General features: G+C 42.7%; 1 pseudogene; it reads left to right on the forward strand.

The window, feature by feature from the left end:
* On the forward strand, positions 14,733-15,586 carry Gm18205 (predicted gene, 18205; annotated as a pseudogene).

Raw genomic sequence — 21,573 nt, forward strand, 5'->3', positions numbered from 1 at the left:
ATACTCATAGCAGTCTTATTTGTCGTCGTCAGCACTGAAAACAACTAAAGTGGGTTTCAATAGACTAATAGAAGACACACAAACTGTGATGTCTCATTGCTTTCATTACTGGGGCATCCCTCAACAAGACAGCAATGGCCATAGGTTGCTAAAGGGCACAGAGATAAACCACTGTGGAGACAGTTTCAGGGAACAGCATCTGCTTTGCTGCATTCAAGCAACCATTTGAATAGGAGAGGCCTGTGGCCTGTGATTGGTTGGCACATTACCTTGGACTGGAGAGTGAACACTCATACCACCAGGGTCTCTCTGCAGAGGATGCACACAGAGGAGACACAGAGAGTGCAGACTCTTCACAGGACAGATACCAGCTATTCACGCTTCCTGAGAATCCAGTGTTCTTACTTCAGGAGTGTGGTGTGCCGTGCTTCTTAGAAGTGCAGTACACCAAGGAGGCTGGCTGTCCGGTCATGCCAGCACTTCCTCCTACACTTCTACACAGTGGATTCTTTCTGCGGCTGGCCTACTACAAACGTCAGATTTATTTCGTTTTCCCCGTGTCTGTGTGTTTTTTACTCTTTTTTTCTCTTAATTCTTGTACTTTAGCATTAAAACGTTTTTCAAGGCTGGAACCACGTCTCAGCAATAAAGAGCACTTGTTGATCTTTCAAGGGACCCAGGTTTAGTTCCCAGAAACCATGTGACACCAAGCAACATCTGTAACTCCAGTTCCAGTGTTCTGACACCATCTTCTAGCCTCTGAGGTCAACAGGCATACACATGGTATACATGCAAATGTTCAGTCAAAATACACACCTTTTATAAAAATCTATCTTTCCTAAAAATCTTCAGCTCTTATTCATTAATCCTCTACTCCTGAAATTATTTTCATTAGGGAAAACAAGAATACTGATTTCTTCTGAGTGGAGATTCCTAAAAATCCAGATAAACCGCTCAGGCTACTGAGAGTGGCAGTGTGGAACCATGTCTTTGTCTCATCCCTGCTGACAAAAGATACAGATGCCCAGAATACAGATGCTTACTTTGTTTCTGAGAAATATCTCCTTTTGTAAAAAACAGAAACTAAATAGTTTGCTCCCTTAAGGATTAATCCAACCAATGCAGCAGACTGAAAACCTGGCTAGGGGATTGTCCATAGGAAGGTGAGTTCACCTTCAGATAATGTGCATTTTCTTTCCAGAATCCCCACACCATAGTGCAGTCCCTTTGAGCTTAGCCACCATGAGATTTCAACTTAAGTCTGCCCACCTTCAAAAAGTAAAACCTTTCCTTTCTTGTAGATGCTGGCCATAGCCTAAGTATGATTTTAAACTCCCTAACTAGGGATGGAGAGGTGGCTCAGAAGTTAAAAGCACTGAGATTCTGTTCCCAGCACCCACCTGATGGCTCACAACTATAACTCCAAATCTCAGGGAATACAATGCCCTCCACACTATAAACAAAGTATATACATAAAGGTAGACAAGCCACTCATACACATAAAAGTAAGAAATCTTTACCAAAAAACAAAACTCCCTATCTAACATTTTTAGGATTCCTGGCTCTCATTAAGGCTCCTCTGCCCTGAATGTGGATGGCTTCTGCCAGGGAGCTGACCTCCGTGCCACCTTATCTCAAGAAGCATGGCTTTTGCCTATTCCATTCTCCTTCCTTCCTTCCAGGCAATTAATTTATAGCTTTCCTCCCTGGAGTTTTCATTTAAATTCTATAACTTATCTTCAAGCTTCTGTTTGAGTCTGTTCTTTGTCTCCATGTTTCCATTTCTGATTGTTCTTAGATTATTTTATTAATCAAACTAAAAACCTCAAGAGGGGACCCTGATTTCCCAGGCAGGTATCATATGATACTTCTGTTGGGGCTCCCCAAAATGTCTGGTAACACTCACTTTGGGGGCTGGGGGGAGTCGAGACAATGTCTACATAGAACTGGCTGTCCTGGAAGTCTCTACATAGACCAGGCTGGCCTCTTGAACTCACAGAGACCCACCTGCCACTGTCTCTCCAGTGCTGGAATTAAAGGTTTGACAGAGAAAATGGAGCCTTCCCTGCACATATCACTTTTGCTCTGCTTACCTGCTACAGGTAATATATCTTTGTCCACTCTTTTTCTTGGCTGTATTTGTTTTGGCCAAAAGGCTTTGCACTCATCAAGATGTGAACCCATTGTGTTTGGTGACAATGAATGTCACATTTTCCACTGTTTGTTGTTGCACTATGGGACCAGTGCTTGGTGTTGGGAGTTAATTTTCAGAAAGACAATTCAGTGAATGGAGGTATATCATCTTTGAATAGTGTGCTCCTGTTCAAAAGTACAATTTCAATAATTACATAACGAAATACTTTCAAATGTTGAATATATATATATACCGATGTAATAATCTGGTAATTGCCTGTGGCTGAATCTTCTGGAGATGTTTTTTGGTGTTTTCCGTTAAAACTTGTGTGTGTGCTTTGCTCACGACTTTGTCTTTCAGCAGTTAACAGCTGAGTTTCCAATAAGAAAATCAGTGTTCCAATCTACCTCTCCAGGACGTCCTGGCGTTATCTACCAACCTCCTCTCTTCATTAAACACGACAGGGCTTTTCATGTCTGGAAGACTGTTACCAGTACCCTTCCCACTACTTCTCTCAGCTTTCTCAGGTCCTAAATTAGCACTTCTGTCAATCACTAGTTGTGAGTTGGAAACGGCCTTTCAATACCAGGGCGGAAAACCTAAATTGCCGAAGCGGAAGCAGAAGCGCCGCCCTCTGGCAATTGTAGTTTCGGGGAAGCACAATCAGGCAAGAGGCCGACTTCACGGCCACCCAAGAGTTTGCAGAGTAAGCCCATGTGCAGCCTTACTTAAAACATTAAGCCCATCTGTGCACGCGCAGCCCCTGGTGTTCCCAACCTTTATCCTACAGTTCATTGAAAGACCCACAACGTGAGGACTCCCCCACGTTCTGACTCAGGAGAGGCGACACCCCAAATCACTCACGAGAAACGGTCTTGATACAAACAGCAAGAGGATTTTTATTTCAAGAGCTCTGGGGCCCACAGTCATGCACCCTGTGCACCCCACAGGGATAGAGGTCCGTGGCGCCTCGAGTAGCTGGGAGAGGGGGTATTTAAGGGAAGAAACCACAAAGAAAGGGGAAGCTGAGTAAACACCATAAGAATGGGGATGATGAGTTTCAGCTCATCTTTGACATAAGGGTTATAAGGCTATCTTTGGCAAACATTCCACAAGGGATGGGGAAGCTGAGTAAACATAAGAATGAGGGTGATGAGTTATAGCTCATCTCTGGCGAGGGGTTACAGGCTATCTTTGGCAAACATTCCTGGTCGGTCCCTTACACAATAAGTGAGGCACCTGGGTGGGTCACCCAGTGGTTATCAGCTTCTCAGGCTGCCAGGTAAGAGAACAAAGAGCTTCATGCTGGCTTTGTTTCTAGGGGTCTGGGAGACATTGAGTTGGGGTCTTACATCGTGACAAGTGAGGAACTGGGTTTCATCTTAGTCAGGTTCTGGAAACTACACTCAGGCTCCGAGCTTTAGTAGCGCAGCTCCAGGGTCCCAAGCGCTGACCAAGGGAAGAGACTGAAAGTGCACGCACGGGCCTCTGGGAAGTGTAGTCAGCGCGCAGGCGCACTCCCAGTGACAAGCCACTGCCTTTGTTTTGCAAGTTAGCGGGGTGTGAGACAGGGGTCCATTGGTGTGGGAAAGGGACGGGCTGAGCCAGGGAGAGGAGGCGTCTGAAGCCTCAGTGAAAGCAAATAGCGGACAACGAAGCAAGTGGTGTGGTTTATGCTTCTTTTGTCTTGTGGAGTCGCTTCCGGACCAAGGGGGAGGGACTGACCTCTAGGGATCTGAGGGTCTCTGAGGATCTGGGCCCTGGCGTGCAAGCTTTGGCCCAAGACTTGAAATTTGCGAGCTTGGAGCGAAGATTTCAGTGATTGAAAACAGCCTGTCCCTTCCTTGGGAGATCCAGGATTGAGGATAGAGTGCAGACCTAGGGCGGAGCCGCACCGCAAAGAGAGGGGCTTCTGTGCCAGCTGCCAAGAACCCAGGAAGCAGGCTCCCGCGATTAAACTGAGTACCTCTCTGGGTGTCTGTCACCATTCTCATGATTATATTGTTAATATTGCAAATGTAGAGTTGGAGAAATGCTAAGTAGAAAAAGTACAAACATGAAGAACTGAGTTAATTCCCAACCCCATGTAAAGCCAGCTGCTGGTGTGTGTGCTCACATGTGTCCATAATCCTAGTTTTCATAGGGCAAGACAAGAGAATCCCTGATATCCAAGAAGGTAAAAAAAAAAAAAAAAAAAAGAAAAGAAAAAAAGAAAAAAAAGAAAAAGGCACCAATAAGCTTCTACAGAAGTAGGTTTCCACGCGATCTTAGCCTTCCTGTATCATTATTCCCCTTTAAGTGTTTATACCACTTTGTTCTGTCATCCTTTCCATTCGGCTGTACATGCAAGCAAGCAAGCGCACACACACATACACACACACAACGGTGGGCCTTTACAAATTTCCTAGCTTCTCTGGGTTTTTCTAATGAAACAAAGATTCAAAGCTAACATCGACAGATAACAGAAAACATGAAGTTTATCTGTTTAGGTCCAGGTTGCCCCAGAATGATTGTTTCCAGCTCCATCCATTTATCTGAGAATTTAATATTTCTGAATTGCTGATAACTTACTAGCTTATAGTAACCCATTGTGTGACTATACAGCGTTTTCATTATCTATTCATTGGTTTATGGATATCTAGGCTGCTTCAATTTCCTGGCTATTGCGAACAGAGAGCAGCAGTGAACATAGATGTGCAGTTATCTCTTTAGAAGGATAGAGAGTCCTCTGGGTATATACCCCAGAGTGATAGAGCTGGTTGTATCATAGGTCTATCTCTAGCTTTTTGAGGAACCTCCACTCTGATTTACATCGTAACTGCACTGTTTTGCACAGCCCTCAGCAGTGAATAAGTGTTTTCCCTTTCCCTATATCTACACGAACATTTGTTGCTGGGATTATGGCTTATTCCCACTGTATTTGTAAGAGTATTTTACACATGTATGTATATGCACCAGGCACATGCCAGGTGCCCACAAATGTCAGGGCATAGGATCCATTAGAACTGGAGTTACAGATGGCTGTGAGCTGCCACATAGGTGCCTGGAACTGAACCCAGGTTCTCTACAAAAATAGTAAGTGTTCTTACCACTGAGCCACTACTCCAGCCCCCGGATTATGTTTTCTTAAACTATCTTCCCCCCACCCCACCCCCCGCAAGGATTTTGTTTCATTAGATTAAGCATTCAGGTTGAAGCATCCTTATTCTGAGAATCTAAAATCTTCACACATTTTAAACCAAAAAAAAAAAAAAAACTATGAAAATATTCCAAAGTTTAAAAATCCTTAAAATCTGAAACACTTGTGGTTCTAAGCATCTCACATAAGAATATTCGTGAATAATTTTGGCCCCACAGGTCCCTACAGGGGTCCAGCCTGATAGTTTTTGCAGATGCGTACTTCCTCACTGCCCAGACACAACTGCTGTAAGGGTATCTTCAGGAGAGCACTTTCTGGTAGACATTAACTTACCCGTAATTTTTTGCCACTTTATTGTTAATTCCTCGTCATTTTATTCCATTGCTCAGTGATTAACAGTAAATACTGCTCCTGAAGAGGAGCCTTGTTGGATTCTCAGTATGCATATCAGGTGGCACATAACTACCTGTAACTCTAGTTCCAGGGAAATCTGATGCCTCTGCCCTCTTGCAGGCAAAGGTGTACACATACTCACACACACACACACACACACACACACACACACACACACGAGAGAGAGAGACAGAGACAGAGAGACAGAGACAGAGAGAGACAGAGATGGAGTCAGAGAGACAGAAAGAAGGTAAAATTCCTATACATATACAGAATTAAAAATAAAAATCTTTAAAAGTATGTTTCTTAATCTAAATTGTTGAAAACGATCTTCTAGCTGAAGACATTGAGCTGCTGTAACAAAATAGAGTGAGTCACTTATAACAACAATAGAAATGCATTTCTGTCGGTTCAGAAGCTTGGGAATTCCAAGAGCACAGTGCCAACAGATCCAGATCCTTCTGGGGACTTAGTCATCCTTGATAGCACCTGGCTTCATCACCATGGCAGAAAGGGCAAAGGAGGGGCTCAAGAGATGGCTCAGTGGATAAAAGCATTTTCTGCTCTTGAAAAAAAAATCTGTGTTGAGATTCAGTCTTATTTACATACGTGTATCTGTTTGAATGTACATCACAGTATGTGGGTACTGGCTAAGTCCAGAACAAGGTGTCAAATCCTCTGGAGCTAGCATAAATGTAGTTGTGAGCCTACTAACACGGGTTCTGGGCTACACACATCCTAGGCAAGCCCCCTATCACTGAGCTGTATCTTAGTCCCCATACACCCATTTCGATATGAATGAAACTGAGTTACCATATTTGCAGAATTAATATTTAGTCAGGGAGAGGGTAATACAATCTAAAAATAGAAATTAAAAATACAGATTTTGCCTGGTTTGACAAGCTACCTTTATAAGCAGGAAAGGAAAGGAAAGGAAAGGAAAGGAAAGGAAAGGAAAGGAAAGGAAAGGAAAGGAAAGGAAAGGAAAGGGAGAAATGGATTTTGGAGTTCTCCCAGGGACAGAGAGAAATCGGGAGACTTACTGTAAATTCTCTCTGGCCCCTGCAGGAGACATCCTTAGTTTTGATTACATCAAGTTCTCTACCCTTTTTGTATTGTCTATGTTTGGTGCACCAATCTGTCCACGTGTCAATTCATGTATATTTTTGTTTCATTGTCTGAATGACTGACTGTTCTATGTTTCATGTTGAAAAGAAAGAAAAAAAAATGGTTAAAAATATAGATTTTGATAAGTGCTAAGAAAATGAGTAGTGTCATTCTGTTTTAACAGTGGACCTTTAACAGTTTTCAAGAAAAATAACAATACTGCCATGGTCATATTATGTCTGCCAAGCACTTACTATGACTGGAAGTGTTATTGTTGCCCAGATGGACAGAATCCCTGCCCTGCATGGATCCTGTTTCTTTCCTGGTTTGAAAAAAAAAAAGAGCCGGCCACCTTCCTGGTGAGAGCACGGGGGTCTGCCCGGCCTGAGAGGTTTGTGGCACAGGCGCCGGCGGGAGCCGTCTTGGCTCCGGGACTCCGCGGAGGGCAGGCTGCACGGGTGACCGTGTGGAATACAGAGTGCCAGCCTTTTCTAGGACGGGCGAGAGTCGCAGAGCTTCTGGGCGGCGCCATCTTCAGCTCCAGACAGCCGGCCACCTTCCTGGTGAGAGCACGGGGGTCTGCCTGGCCTGAGAGGTTTGTGGCACAGGCGCCGGTGGGAGCCTTCTTGGCTCCGGGACTCCGCGGAGGGCAGGCTGCACGGGTGACCGTGTGGAATACAGAGTGCCAGCCGTTTCTGGGACGGGCGAGAGTCGCAGAGCTTCTGGGCGGCGCCATCTTCAGCTCCAGACAGCCGGCCACCTTCCTGGTGAGAGCACGGGGGTCTGCCTGGCTTGAGAGGTTTGTGGCACAGGCGCCGGCGGGAGTCTTCTTGGCTCCGGGACTCCGCGGAGGGCAGGCTGCACGGGTGACCGTGTGGAATACAGAGTGCCAGCCGTTTCTGGGACGGGCGAGAGTCGCAGAGCTTCTGGGCGGCGCCATCTTCAGCTCCAGACAGCCGGCCACCTTCCTGGTGAGAGCACGGGGGTCTGCCAGGCCTGAGAGGTTTGTGGCACAGGCGCCGGCGGGAGCCGTCTTGGCTCCGGGACTCCGCGGAGGGCAGGCTGCACGGGTGACCGTGTGGAATACAGAGTGCCAGCCGTTTCTGGGACGGGCGAGAGTCGCAGAGCTTCTGGGCGGCGCCATCTTCAGCTCCAGACAACCAGCCACCTTCCCGGCAAGAGCCACAGAGCTTCTGAGGCAGCACCATCCTCAGCTCCAGACGGCCGGCCTCCTTCCGGACAAGAGCCACAGAGCTTCTCAGGCGGCGACATCTTCGACTCCAGACAACTGGCCACCTTCCTGGCCAAAGCAACACAGCTTCTGGGAAAGATCCTGTTTTGGGCCTTCACCTTCAGCCAGGAGGAGGTCCAAACACCAGATAACTGTACACCTTCCCTGAAAGAGGAGAGCTTGCCTACAGAGACTGCTCTGACCACTGAAACTCAGAGAAGAGAGCTTGTCTCCCACGCCTGCTGATAGAGGGTAACAAAATCAACAGAGGAACAATCTCTTAACAAAGACAACTATAACAACTAACTCCAGAGATTGCCAGATGGCGAAAGGTAAACGTAAGAATCCTACTAACAGAAGCCAGGACCACTCACCATCATCAGAACCCAGAACGCCCACTTCGCCCAATCCAGGACACCCTAACACACCTGAAAAGGTAGACCTGGATTTAAAAGCATATCTCATGATGATGGTAGAGGACATAAAGAAGGAATTCAATAACTCACTTAAAGAAATACAGGAGAACACTGCTAAAGAGTTACAAGTCCTTAAAGAAAAACAGGAAAACACTGCTAAAGAGTTACAAGTCCTTAAAGAAAAACAGGAAAACACAACCAAACAGGTAGAAGTCCTTATAGAAAAACAGGAAAACACATCCAAACAGGTGATGGAAATGAACAAAACCATACTAGACCTAAAAAGGGAAGTAGACACAATAAAGAAAACCCAAAGTGAGGCGACGCTGGAGATAGAAACCCTAGGAAAGAAATCTGGAACCATAGATGCCAGCATCAGCAACAGAATACAAGAGATGGAAGAGAGAATCTCAGGTGCAGAAGACTCCATAGAGAACATCGGCACAACAATCAAAGAAAATGGAAAATGCAAAAAGATCCTAACTCAAAACATCCAGGAAATCCAGGACACAATGAGAAGACCAAACCTACGGATAATAGGAGTGGATGAGAATGAAGATTTTCAACTCAAAGGACCAGCAAACATCTTCAACAAAATTATTGAAGAAAACTTCCCAAATCTAAAGAAAGAGATGCCCATGAACATACAAGAAGCCTACAGAACTCCAAATAGACTGGACCAGAAAAGAAATTCCTCCCGACACATAATAATCAGAACATCAAATGCACTAAATAAAGATAGAATACTAAAAGCAGTAAGGGAAAAAGGTCAAGTAACATATAAAGGCAAGCCTATCAGAATTACACCAGATTTTTCACCAGAGACTATGAAAGCCAGAAGAGCCTGGACAGATGTTATACAGACACTAAGAGAACACAAATGCCAGCCCAGGCTACTATACCCAGCCAAACTCTCAATTACCATAGATGGAGAAACCAAAGTATTCCACGACAAAACTAAATTCACCCATTATCTCTCCACGAATCCAGCCCTTCAAAGGATAATAACAGAAAAAAACCAATACAAGGACGGGAACCACGCCCTAGAAAAAACAAGAAGATAATCCCTCAACAAACCTAAAAGAAGACAGCCACAAGAACAGAATGCCAACTTTAACAACAAAAATAACAGGAAGCAACAATTACCTTTCCTTAATATCTCTTAATATCAATGGACTCAATTCCCCAATAAAAAGACATAGACTAACAGACTGGCTACACAAACAGGACCCAACATTCTGCTGCTTACAGGAAACCCATCTCAGGGAAAAAGACAGACACTACCTCAGAGTGAAAGGCTGGAAAACAATTTTCCAAGCAAATGGTCTGAAGAAACAAGCTGGAGTAGCCATTCTAATATCGGATAAAATCGACTTCCAACCCAAAGTTATCAAAAAAGACAAGGAGGGACACTTCATACTCATCAAAGGTAAAATCCTCCAAGAGGAACTCTCAATTCTGAATATCTACGCTCCAAATGCAAGGGCAGCCACATTCATTAAAGACACTTTAGTAAAGCTCAAAGCACACATTGCACCTCACACAATAATAGTGGGAGACCTCAACACACCACTTTCATCAATGGACAGATCGTGGAAACAGAAACTAAACAGGGACACAGTGAAACTAACAGAAGTTATGAAACAAATGGACATGACAGATATCTACAGAATATTTAATCCTAAAACAAAAGGATATACCTTCTTCTCAGCACCTCACGGGACCTTCTCCAAAATTGACCATATAATTGGTCACAAAATAGGCCTCAACAGATACAAAAATATTGAAATTGTCCCATGTATCCTATCAGACCACCATGGCCTAAGACTGATCTTCAATAACAACATTAAGAATGGAAAGCCAACATTCACGTGGAAACTGAACAACACTCTTCTCAATGATACCTTGGTCAAGGAAGGAATAAAGAAAGAAATTAAAGACTTTTTAGAGTTTAATGAAAATGAAGCCACAACGTACCCAAACCTTTGGGACACAATGAAAGCATTTCTAAGAGGGAAACTCATAGCTCTGAGTACCTCCAAGAAGAAACGGGAGAGAGCACATACTAGCAGCTTGACAACACATCTAAAAGCTCTAGAAAAAAAGGAAGCAAATTCACCCAAGAGGAGTAGACGGCAGGAAATAATCAAACTCAGGGGTGAAATTAACCAACTGGAAACAAGAAGAACTATTCAAAGAATTAACCAAACGAAGAGTTGGTTCTTTGAGAAAATCAACAAGATAGATAAGCCCTTAGCTAGACTCACTAGAGGGCAAAGGGACAAAATCCTAATCAACAAAATCAGAAATGAAAAGGGAGACATAACAACAGATCCTGAAGAAATCCAAAACACCATAAGATCCTTCTACAAAAGCTTATACTCAACAAAACTGGAAAACCTGGACGAAATGGACAAATTTCTGGACAGATACCAGGTACCAAAGTTGAATCAGGATCAAGTTGACCTTCTAAACAGTCCCATATCCCCTAAAGAAATAGAAGCAGTTATTAATAGTCTCCCAACCAAAAAAAGCCCAGGACCAGATGGGTTTAGTGCAGAGTTCTATCAGACCTTCAAAGAAGATCTAATTCCAGTTCTGCACAAACTATTTCACAAGATAGAAGTAGAAGGTACTGTACCCAACTCATTTTATGAAGCCACTATTACTCTGATACCTAAACCACAGAAAGATCCAACAAAGATAGAGAACTTCAGACCAATTTCTCTAATGAATATCGATGCAAAAATCCTTAATAAAATTCTCGCTAACCGAATCCAAGAACACATTAAAGAAATCATCCATCCTGACCAAGTAGGTTTTATTCCAGGGATGCAGGGATGGTTTAATATACAAAAATCCATCAATGTAATCCATTATATAAACAAACTCAAAGACAAAAACCACATGATCATCTCGTTAGATGCAGAAAAAGCATTTGACAAGATCCAACACCCATTCATGATAAAAGTTTTGGAAAGATCAGGAATTCAAGGCCCATACCTAAACATAATAAAAGCAATCTACAGCAAACCAGTAGCCAACATCAAAGTAAATGGAGAGAAGCTGGAAGCAATCCCACTAAAATCAGGGACTAGACAAGGTTGCCCACTTTCTCCCTACCTTTTCAACATAGTACTTGAAGTATTAGCCACAGCAATTCGACAACAAAAGGAGATCAAGGGGATACAAATTGGAAAAGAGGAAGTAAAAATATCACTTTTTGCAGATGATATGATAATATATATAAGTGACCCTAAAAATTCCACCAGAGAACTCCTAAACCTGATAAACAGCTTTGGTGAAGTAGCTGGATATAAAATTAACTCAAACAAGTCAAGGGCCTTTCTCTACACAAAGAATAAACAGGCTGAGAAAGAAATTAGGGAAACAACACCCTTCTCAATAGTCACAAATAATATAAAATATCTCGGCGTGACTCTAACTAAGGAAGTAAAAGATCTGTATGATAAAAACTTCAAGTCTCTGAAGAAAGAAATTAAAGAAGATCTCAGAAGATGGAAAGATCTCCCATGCTCATGGATTGGCAGGATCAACATTGTAAAAATGGCTATCTTGCCAAAAGCAATCTACAGATTCAATGCAATCCCCATCAAAATTCCAACTCAATTCTTCAACGAATTAGAAGGAGCAATTTGCAAATTCATCTGGAATAACAAAAAACATAGGATAGCAAAAACTCTTCTCAAGGATAAAAGAACCTCTGGTGGAATCACCATGCCTGACCTAAAGCTTTACTACAGGGCAATTGTGATAAAAACTGCATGGTACTGGTATAGAGACAGACAAGTAGACCAATGGAATAGAATTGAAGACCCAGAAATGAACCCACACACCTATGGTCACTTGATCTTCGACAAGGGAGCTAAAACCATCCAGTGGAAGAAAGACAGCATTTTCAACAATTGGTGCTGGCACAACTGGTTGTTATCATGTAGAAGAATGCGAATCGATCCATACTTATCTCCTTGTACTAAGGTCAAATCTAAGTGGATCAAGGAACTTCACATAAAACCAGAGACACTGAAACTTATAGAGGAGAAAGTGGGGAAAAGCCTTGAAGATATGGGTACAGGGGAAAAATTCCTGAACAGAACAGCAATGGCTTGCTCTGTAAGATCGAGAATTGACAAATGGGACCTAATGAAACTCCAAAGTTTCTGCAAGGCAAAAGACACCGTCAATAAGACAAAAAGACCACCAACAGATTGGGAAAGGATCTTTACCTATCCTTAATCAGATAGGGGACTAATATCCAACATATATAAAGAACTCAAGAAGGTGGACTTCAGAAAATCAAATAACCCCATTAAAAAATGGGGCTCAGAACTGAACAAAGAATTCTCACCTGAGGAATACCGAATGGCAGAGAAGCACCTGAAAAAATGCTCAACATCCTTAATCATCAGGGAAATGCAAATCAAAACAACCCTGAGATTCCACCTCACACCAGTCAGAATGGCTAAGATCAAAAATTCAGGTGACAGCAGATGCTGGCGTGGATGTGGAGAAAGAGGAACACTCCTCCATTGTTGGTGGGATTGCAGACTTGTACAACCACTATGGAAATCAGTCTGGCGGTTCCTCAGAAAACTGGATATAGTACTACCGGAGGATCCAGCAATACCTCTCCTGGGCATATATCCAGAAGATGCCCCAACTGGTAAGAAGGACACATGCTCCACTATGTTCATAGCAGCCTTATTTATAATAGCCAGAAGCTGGAAGGAACCCAGATGCCCCTCAACAGAGGAATGGATACAGAAAATGTGGTACATCTACACAATGGAGTACTACTCAGCTATTAAAAAGAATGAATTTATGAAATTCCTAGCCAAATGGATGGACCTGGAGGGCATCATCCTGAGTGAGGTAACACATTCACAAAGGAACTCACACAATATGTACTCACTGATAAGTGGATATTAGCCCAAAACCTAAGATACCCAAGATATAAGATACAATTTCCTAAACACATGAAACTCAAGAAAAATGAAGACTGAAGTGTGAACACTATGCCCCTCCTTAGAAGTGGGAACAAAAAACCCTTGGAAGGAGTTACAGAGACAAAGTTTGGAGCTGAGATAAAAGGATGGACCATGTAGACACTAGCATATCCGGGGATCCATCCCATAATCAGCTTCCAAATGCTGACACCATTGCATACACTAGCAAGATTATGCTTAAAGGACCCTGATATAGCTGTCTCTTGTCAGAGTATGCCTGGGCCTAGCAAACATAGAAGTGGATGCTCACAGTCGGCTATTGGATGGATCACATGGCCCCCAATGAAGGAGCTAGAGAAAGTACCAAAGAAGCTAAAGGGATCTGCAACCCTATAGGTGGAACAACATTATGAACTAACCAGTACCCCGGAGCTCTTGACTCTAGCTGCATATGCATCAAAAGATGGCCTAGTCGGCCATCACTGGAAAGAGAGGCCCATTGGACACGCAAACTTTATATGCCCCAGTACAGGGGAACGCCAGGGCCATAAAAGGGGAGTGGGTGGGTAGGGGAGAGGGGGTGGGTGGCTATGGGGGACTTTTGGTATAGCATTGCAAATGTAAATGAGCGAAATACCTAATAAAAAATGGAAAAAAAAAGTGAATTTTTTTTGTGTTACTATGTGGGCCAACATGTGGGTACTGGAAATTAAACTGACATCCTCTGCAAGAACAAGTGCTTTTAACCACTGAGCCATCCCTCCAGCCCTGATTTTAAAAAGTACTTTTTTAAGTTTGTTCCCTAAACTTTTCAAAATCATCAATTACACACACACACACACACACACACACACACACACACACACACACATACACACACACTATATGCCACACAAACTCTTTTCTATTGAACAGGGTTTTAAGGGACATTTCTATTTCTGGTTTTGTTGTTGTTTTGTTTTGTTTTTTGGATTAGAAATTAAACAAGAAAACAGATTTTCAGATCTAAAGCAAAGCATCTCTGGAGAATTATCAAATAGTTTTGTTTTTTCTGACAGGAAAACTAGGGGTAGTGTCTAGAACTTCAAGGATAAAAACAGTATAGGTCCTGAGAATGCAAGTGTAAGAAGTAGGTGGGAAGACAATCTTCATTCCTGTGAAAATATCCATGTGGAAGAAAGAGGAGAATGCAGTTGAGGAAAACTTGAGTATGGGCACTGATCTCTCAGCTCAACCAATGACTTTTGAAAAGGAAGATTCACCACATGTGGAGAACACATGGTAGAAGGGAGAAGCTAGACTCAAATGATCTATCAAAAAGTAATAGAAAAAGGAACTCTGAACATTCCAGGAGTGTGGAGAAGCTTTTAGTCACAGTTCAGCACTCATTGAACATCACCAAATTCACACAGGAGAAAGGCCTTAGAGATGTCGAGAATGTGGAAGATGTTTCAAAACAGTTCAGTACTAACCAAATGCCAGAGAATCCACCCCGGTGAGAAACCTTATAAATGTTCTTAATGTGGAAAGACCTTCAACCAGATTGCCCCCATTGATCCAATGCCAGAGACCTCACACAGGTAAGAAGCCATATGAGTGTAACAAATGTAGGAAATCCTTCAGATCCTCCTTCAACCACCATGAGTGGGCCCACACAGGTGCAAAGCCTGTGAGTGTAATGAATGTGGGAGGGCCTTTCAGCAAGCTATCCACCTCACTCAGAACCTATGAATCCACACTGGTCTGTCGCAAGGCCTTCAGCCACAGCTTGTCTCTTAACAGAACATCAGCACATTCACACTGAGAAAAAGTTCTATGAATACAATGAATGTGGCAGAGCTTTCAGCCAGTTTGCTCCCCTCATTCAGCATCAGAGGATTCACACAGGAGAAAAGCCTGATGAAAATAGTGAGCTAAAACCTTTAGCCAGAGCTTCCTTCTCATAGAACACCAGAGAATTCACACCAAGGAAAAAGCCTCATGGGTGAAATGACTCATCACTCAACCAGCATGAAAGGACACACACTGGGCGAAAGCCCTATCTGTATCAGGACTGTGGCAAGGCCTTCAGGCAGGGCACCCATCCTACTCAGCACCAGAGGATCTACACAGAAGCTGTATGAGTGCAGACACTGCGGCAAAGCCTTCACACACAGCCCTTCTCTTACCAAGCACCAGAGAACTCATACTGAGTAGACCTATTCCACATGGAAGACTTAAGCCAGCCCATTCAGTACTAGAGACACCATTATCATTCTCATGAGAGCTAAGTATACATAAGCATTAGTGTACCAACTCTCCTCAGATGTCTGAGAAGTGACAGGGACCATCAAGCTCAAAGTTGTTCCTGGATCCAAAAAGTAAGTAAATGTAGACACCATAAGTACTAAGGTCCATCAACTTGAATGTTCAATAATGTATTCTAGTATCGACAAAGAAGAAAGTGAGCAAGCATGTGTCTGTTGATAGCTTTGTCTTCCTTTGCATTCAAGGACTCACCATAGTCCAAATCAGAGCTGTTCTATATGGTAAAAAAAAAAAATGTAAAAGAACTAAATGAAGTCAGATTTTGTCATTACTGCACATCACATGCCTGAAGTGGTGCTAAAGAACAGTTAAATGTGACTGGAATAGTCCTAGAAAATACAACAGCAAAGTGTTTCCAAACCAAATGGCATCCTCTTCATGGAATCTCGGTGAATACTCACTGTCTCAGCGCACAGCTGATCAGTGCCACAAACTTCAATTCCAGTCCAAAATAAACTAGCTATCTTGTTTTTAAGTAGAGGTTTGTGGGGGTGCAGTGTGGACCAAACCTGGGCCTTGAACTTGCTAGACAAGCTCTCTACCACTAAGCTCAGTCAAGTCCCAACCCCCCTTTGGGTTATCTTAATTTTATAACAAATTAATGTACAATAGGATTTAAAGGCTTTGTATAAGAATATTTCAGACTTAGAACTCGTTACTATGGAGCCTCACAAATTCTTAGATGACTTCACTCTTTCTCAAATTTTATTGCAGAACACATGGGTATTAGAAATGCAGGTGTTGGTGTTTTACAAAAAAAAAAAAAAAAAAAAAAAAGGAAGAATTACACAGTTGTTAAGCTACCATCTTACGAACAATTGTCCTTCACATTGGAACCCTATATTCTCTAAAATTTGTTTTTTGGAAAATGAACAAACTAATCCTTTCCTGAAGTAATTTTTCATTTTTTTAATCTCAATGTCCAGGAACCGTTTGTTTTTGTTACTATTTTGGCACTTATTTTGAGACAAAATCTCAAGTAGCCCAGGCTAACCTTGAACTTGGCTGTATAGCCTAGACTGACCTTGAATTCTTGATGTTCCTACTTTTGTCTAATTGCTGGGAGTACATCACCACATGTGGTAAACTTTTGCTTTTATATTCAACTTGAAAGCTCGTTTTAATATTTAACTTCAACACTTTTGTTTTTCTACTTAACCTAAAAGTCCACAATATTTTATTGAACTCCAAATCCAAAATCAGTTTTCTAAAACTACAAACTGTAATTGGTGACTTGTCAATTTATTTAAAAGAATATTGGTTGGGTTTGGTCCTCAGCTATCAGTAGCATTTATAGCAGATGGTTTTATTTTAATCACAGTGCTGGGATATAAATTCCTAACTATTCTGAAGTTTCTCTTGGAGTGGAACATGTTTAGTTTTCCAACACTGTTCTTTGGTATGCTCGTGGGAAACCTGTTTGGAATTGTTTTAAAAGTAGGATGTGATGGCTCATACTGGTAGTAGCACTAGGGAAGCTGAGACAAGAGTATTGCCAAATTCAAGGCCATCTTGGGTTATATAGTGAAGCCCTATCTCAAAAAATGAGAAGGCTGGTAGGGCAGTGGTGATGCATGCCTTTAATCCCAGCACTTGGGAGGCTGAGGCAGGCAGATTTCTGAGTTCCAGGACAGCCTGGTCTACAAAGTGAGTTCCAGGACAGCCAGGGCCATACAGAGAAACCTATCTCAAAAGAGAGAGAGAGAGAGAGAGAGAGAGAGAGAGAGAGAGAGAGAGACTGGAAATGTTGCTCAGTATTGGTGCTTCCCTAGCTTGTACAAGGCCCAACTTGATCCCCAAAATAGGAAAAAAGAAAAAAAGGAGCTACACATGTGTGATACATGGGAACAAAGATGTGATGGAACCCATTATTTTAAATGTTAGCCTACATTGTTTTAAATGTAACTACACACACCATCTCAGAGGCTGATGTTTGATACACACCTATAATCCCAGCACTGTGAAAGCAGACAGGAGGATCACAAACTCAAGGCCAGCATGGGCTATATAGGAAGAGTCTGAGCCTCAAAAAATACGAAATTATTTAAATATTAAAACTAGTCTCGCCGGGTGGAGGTGGGGCACGCCTTTAGTCCCAGCACTTGGGAGGCAGAGGCAGAGGCAGGTGGATTTCTGATTTCAAGGCCAGTCTGGTCTACAAAGTGAGTTCCAGGACAGCCAGGGCTATACAGAGAAACCCTGTCTCAAAAAACAAAAACAAAAACAAAAACAAAAACAAAAAAAAAAAAACAAAAAACAAACAAAAAAAAAAAAACAAAACAAAACAAAACTAGCCTCGTTGGTGGCCTATAATCCCAGCATTTAGAAGGCTGAGACAGGAGGAGGATCAGGAATTCAAGGTCATCCACAGTTTTTCTTACAAGGCTGAGGTTTAAGACCATGTCTCAAAATAATACACAAAAAAATAACTAAGTAAAAACCCAAACCCACATAGCAACAAAAAATTTGTCAAGAAGCAGGTGCTTGCTCCATGCTATAATTCTAACACACAAAAGTTTTAACTGTTCAATGTGTACAGGGTATCTTTGAAATATATTGTGCTGATCACTTACAGCATATCAGTTCATTGGAGCTACATTCAGAAGCTAACTGGACACATGTGGCCACCATACCAGACACAGCAATTCAATAGCTGGTCCTTTGTTCAGCTCTCCTGACTTCCTTTGTTTCATGCCTCAGCCCTTCCCTACTTCCTTGGGTGACTACAGATAGATATATAGGAAAGATCAATTTAAGTGACTTAATGGGCTCTTGGACATAAATCTAGTTGAAATAGATACTACTGCATACATACATACTACTTGAGAAATCCTAGTAACAAAGACAAGTTACAAAAGGACTGTGTGCTTGTAGAATGCTGGAAACAACTGATAAACATGGAGGGAAAGTCAATTTGTAAACTTCATAGCAAGGAATTGATTTAAGCAATTGTCAATGAATGATATATACAGGGCTGGAATTTTGATTAAGAGTAAGAATCTGGAGGTGGACCCCCACACCATGTTGGGCACGAACTCAGTGGAAGCTCCCAAGGTCCCCAAAGGAGTGTCCACTCTGCAGGCACCCTAGCACACCCAGGATCTTGAGACCACTGGTGAGTGGAACACAACATCTGTTCCAAAAAACCCAGAGGGTCTTGTGCTAGCAGGAACAAGGGCAAAGGACACCTGCCTGACCAGTGGCTGGGGTTTGTTCCAGCCAGCGCCAGCCGTGCGCCATCTTGGGCCCTAGCTCAGCAGAAGGTTCCAAGGTCCCTAGAGGACACTCCACAATGCAGGCACCCTAGCACACCCACGATCTTGAGATCACTGGTGAGTGGAACGCAACATCTGTTCCAAAAAACCCAGAGGGTCTTGTGCACCTTGCCTGCAAGAGGAGAGCTTGCCTGCAGAGAGTGCTCTCACCAATGGGACTCAGGAGAGAGTTGGATGCCCAGGAGTGCTGACAGAGGCTAAAGAATCACAGGAGGAACAAGCTCCAGCCAGAGACAGCTAGAACATCTAAGACCAAAGATTACCACATGGTGAAAGGCAAATGTGAATCTTACTAACAGAAACCAAGACCACCCTGCATCATCAGAACCCAGTACGCCCACCACAGAGAGTTCTGGATACCCCAACACACCCAAAAAGCAAGATTCAGATTTAAAATGGTATCTCATGATGCTGGTAGAGGATTTTAAGAAGGACATTAATAACTCGCTTTAAAAAATACAGGAGAACACTGCTAAGTAGGTGGAAGTCCTTAAAGAATTGCAAGAAAACACTGAAGTCCTTAAAGAGGAAACACAAATCCCTTAAAGAAATACAGGAAAACACAACCAAACAGGTGATGGAATTGAACAAAATCATCCAAGATCTAAAAATGGAAGTAGAAACAATGAAGAAAACCCAAAGACTCTGGAGAAAGAAACCCTAGGAAAGAAATCAGGAACCATAGATGCGAGCATCAGCAACAGAATACAAGAGATGGAAGAGAGAATCACAGGTGCAGAAGATTCCATAGAGAACATGGACACAACAATCAAACAAAATGCAAAGTGCAAAAAGATCCTAACTCAAAACATCCAGGAAATCCAAGACACAATGAGAAGACCAAACCTAAAGATAATAGGTATAGATGAAAATGAAGATTTTCAACTTAAAGAGCCAGTAAATATCTTCAACAACATTATAGAAGATAACTTCCCAAACCTAAAGAAAGAGATGCCCATGAACATACAAGAAGCCTACAGAACTCCAAATAGACTTGACCAGAAAAGAAATTCCTCCCGACACATAATAATCAGAACAACAAAACCACTACATAAAGATAGAATATTAAAAGCAGTAAGGGAAAAAGGTCAAGAAACATATAAAGGCAGGCCTATTAGAATTACACCAGACTTCTCACCAGAGACTATGAAAGCCAGAAGATCCTGGACAGATGTTATACAGACACTAAGAGAACACAAATGCCAGCCCAGGATACTATACCCAGCAAAACTCTCAATTACCATACAAGGAGAAACCAAAGTATTCCATGACAAAACCAAATTCACACAATATCTTTCCATGAATCCAGCCCTTCAAAGGATAATAAAGGGAAAACACCAACACAAGGACGGAAATTATACCCTAGAAAAAGCAAGAAAGTAATCTTTCAACAAACCTAAGTCAGCTGCAAGAACAGAATGCCAACTCTAACAACAAAAAATAACAGGAAGCAACAATTACTTTTCCTTAATATCAATGGACTCAATTCCCCCAATAAAAAGACATAGACAACAAACTGGCTACATAAACAGGACCCAACTTTTTGCTGCCTACAGGAAACCCACCTCAGGGAAAAAGACAGACACTACCTCAGAGTAAAAGTCTAGAAAACAATTTTCCAAGCAAATGGTCCCAAAAAACAAACTGGAGTAGCCATTCTAATATCGAATAAAATCGAATTCCAACCCAAAGTTATCAAAAAAGACGAGGGGCACTTCATAATCATCAAGGGTAAAATCTTCCAAGATGAACTCTCAATCCTGAATATCTATGCTCCAAATGCAACACACATGATATACACTCACTGATAAGCAGATATTAGCCCAGAAACTTAGAATACCCAAGATAGAATTTGCAAAACACATGAAACTCAAGAAGGAAGACCAAAGTGTAGATACTTCGCTCCTTCTTAGAATGGGGAACAAAATACCTATGGAAGGAGTTACAGAGACAAAGTTCGGAGCTGAGACAAAAGGACCATCCAGAGACTGCCCCACCCAGGGATCCATCCTATATAGAACCACCAAACCCAGACACTATTGCATATACCAGAAGGAGTTGGCTGACAGGACCCTGACATAGCTATCTCTTGTGAGGCTATGCCAGTGCCTGGCAAACACAGAAGTGGATGCTCACAGTCAGCTATTGGGTGGAACACAGGGCCCCTAATGAAAGAGCTAGGGAAAGTACCCAAGGAGCTAAAGGGGTCTGCAACCCTATAGGAGGAACAACAATATGAACTAACCAGTACCTCCACCCCCAGCTGTGTCTCTAGTTGCATATGTAGCAGAGGATGGCCTAGTCGGCTAATGGGAGGAGATGCCCTTGGTCTTGCCAAGATCACATGCCCCAATACAGGGGAATGCCAGGGCCAGGAAGTGGGAGTGGGTGGGCTGGGGAGCAGGGCAAGGGGGGGAGGGTATAGGGTGCTTTGGGGATAGCATTTGAAATGTAAATGAAGAAAATATCTAATAGGAAGGAAGGGAGGGAGGGAGGGAGGGAGGGAGGGAGGGAGGGAGGGAGGGAGGGAGGGAGAGAGAGAGAGAGAGAGAGAGAGAGAGAGAGAGAGAGAACAAACCTGGAGATGGAGTACCAGGATGTAGC

Source organism: Mus musculus, chromosome 7 (genome assembly GCF_000001635.26).
Source record: "Mus musculus strain C57BL/6J chromosome 7, GRCm38.p6 C57BL/6J".
Taxonomy (NCBI): domain Eukaryota; kingdom Metazoa; phylum Chordata; class Mammalia; order Rodentia; family Muridae; genus Mus; species Mus musculus.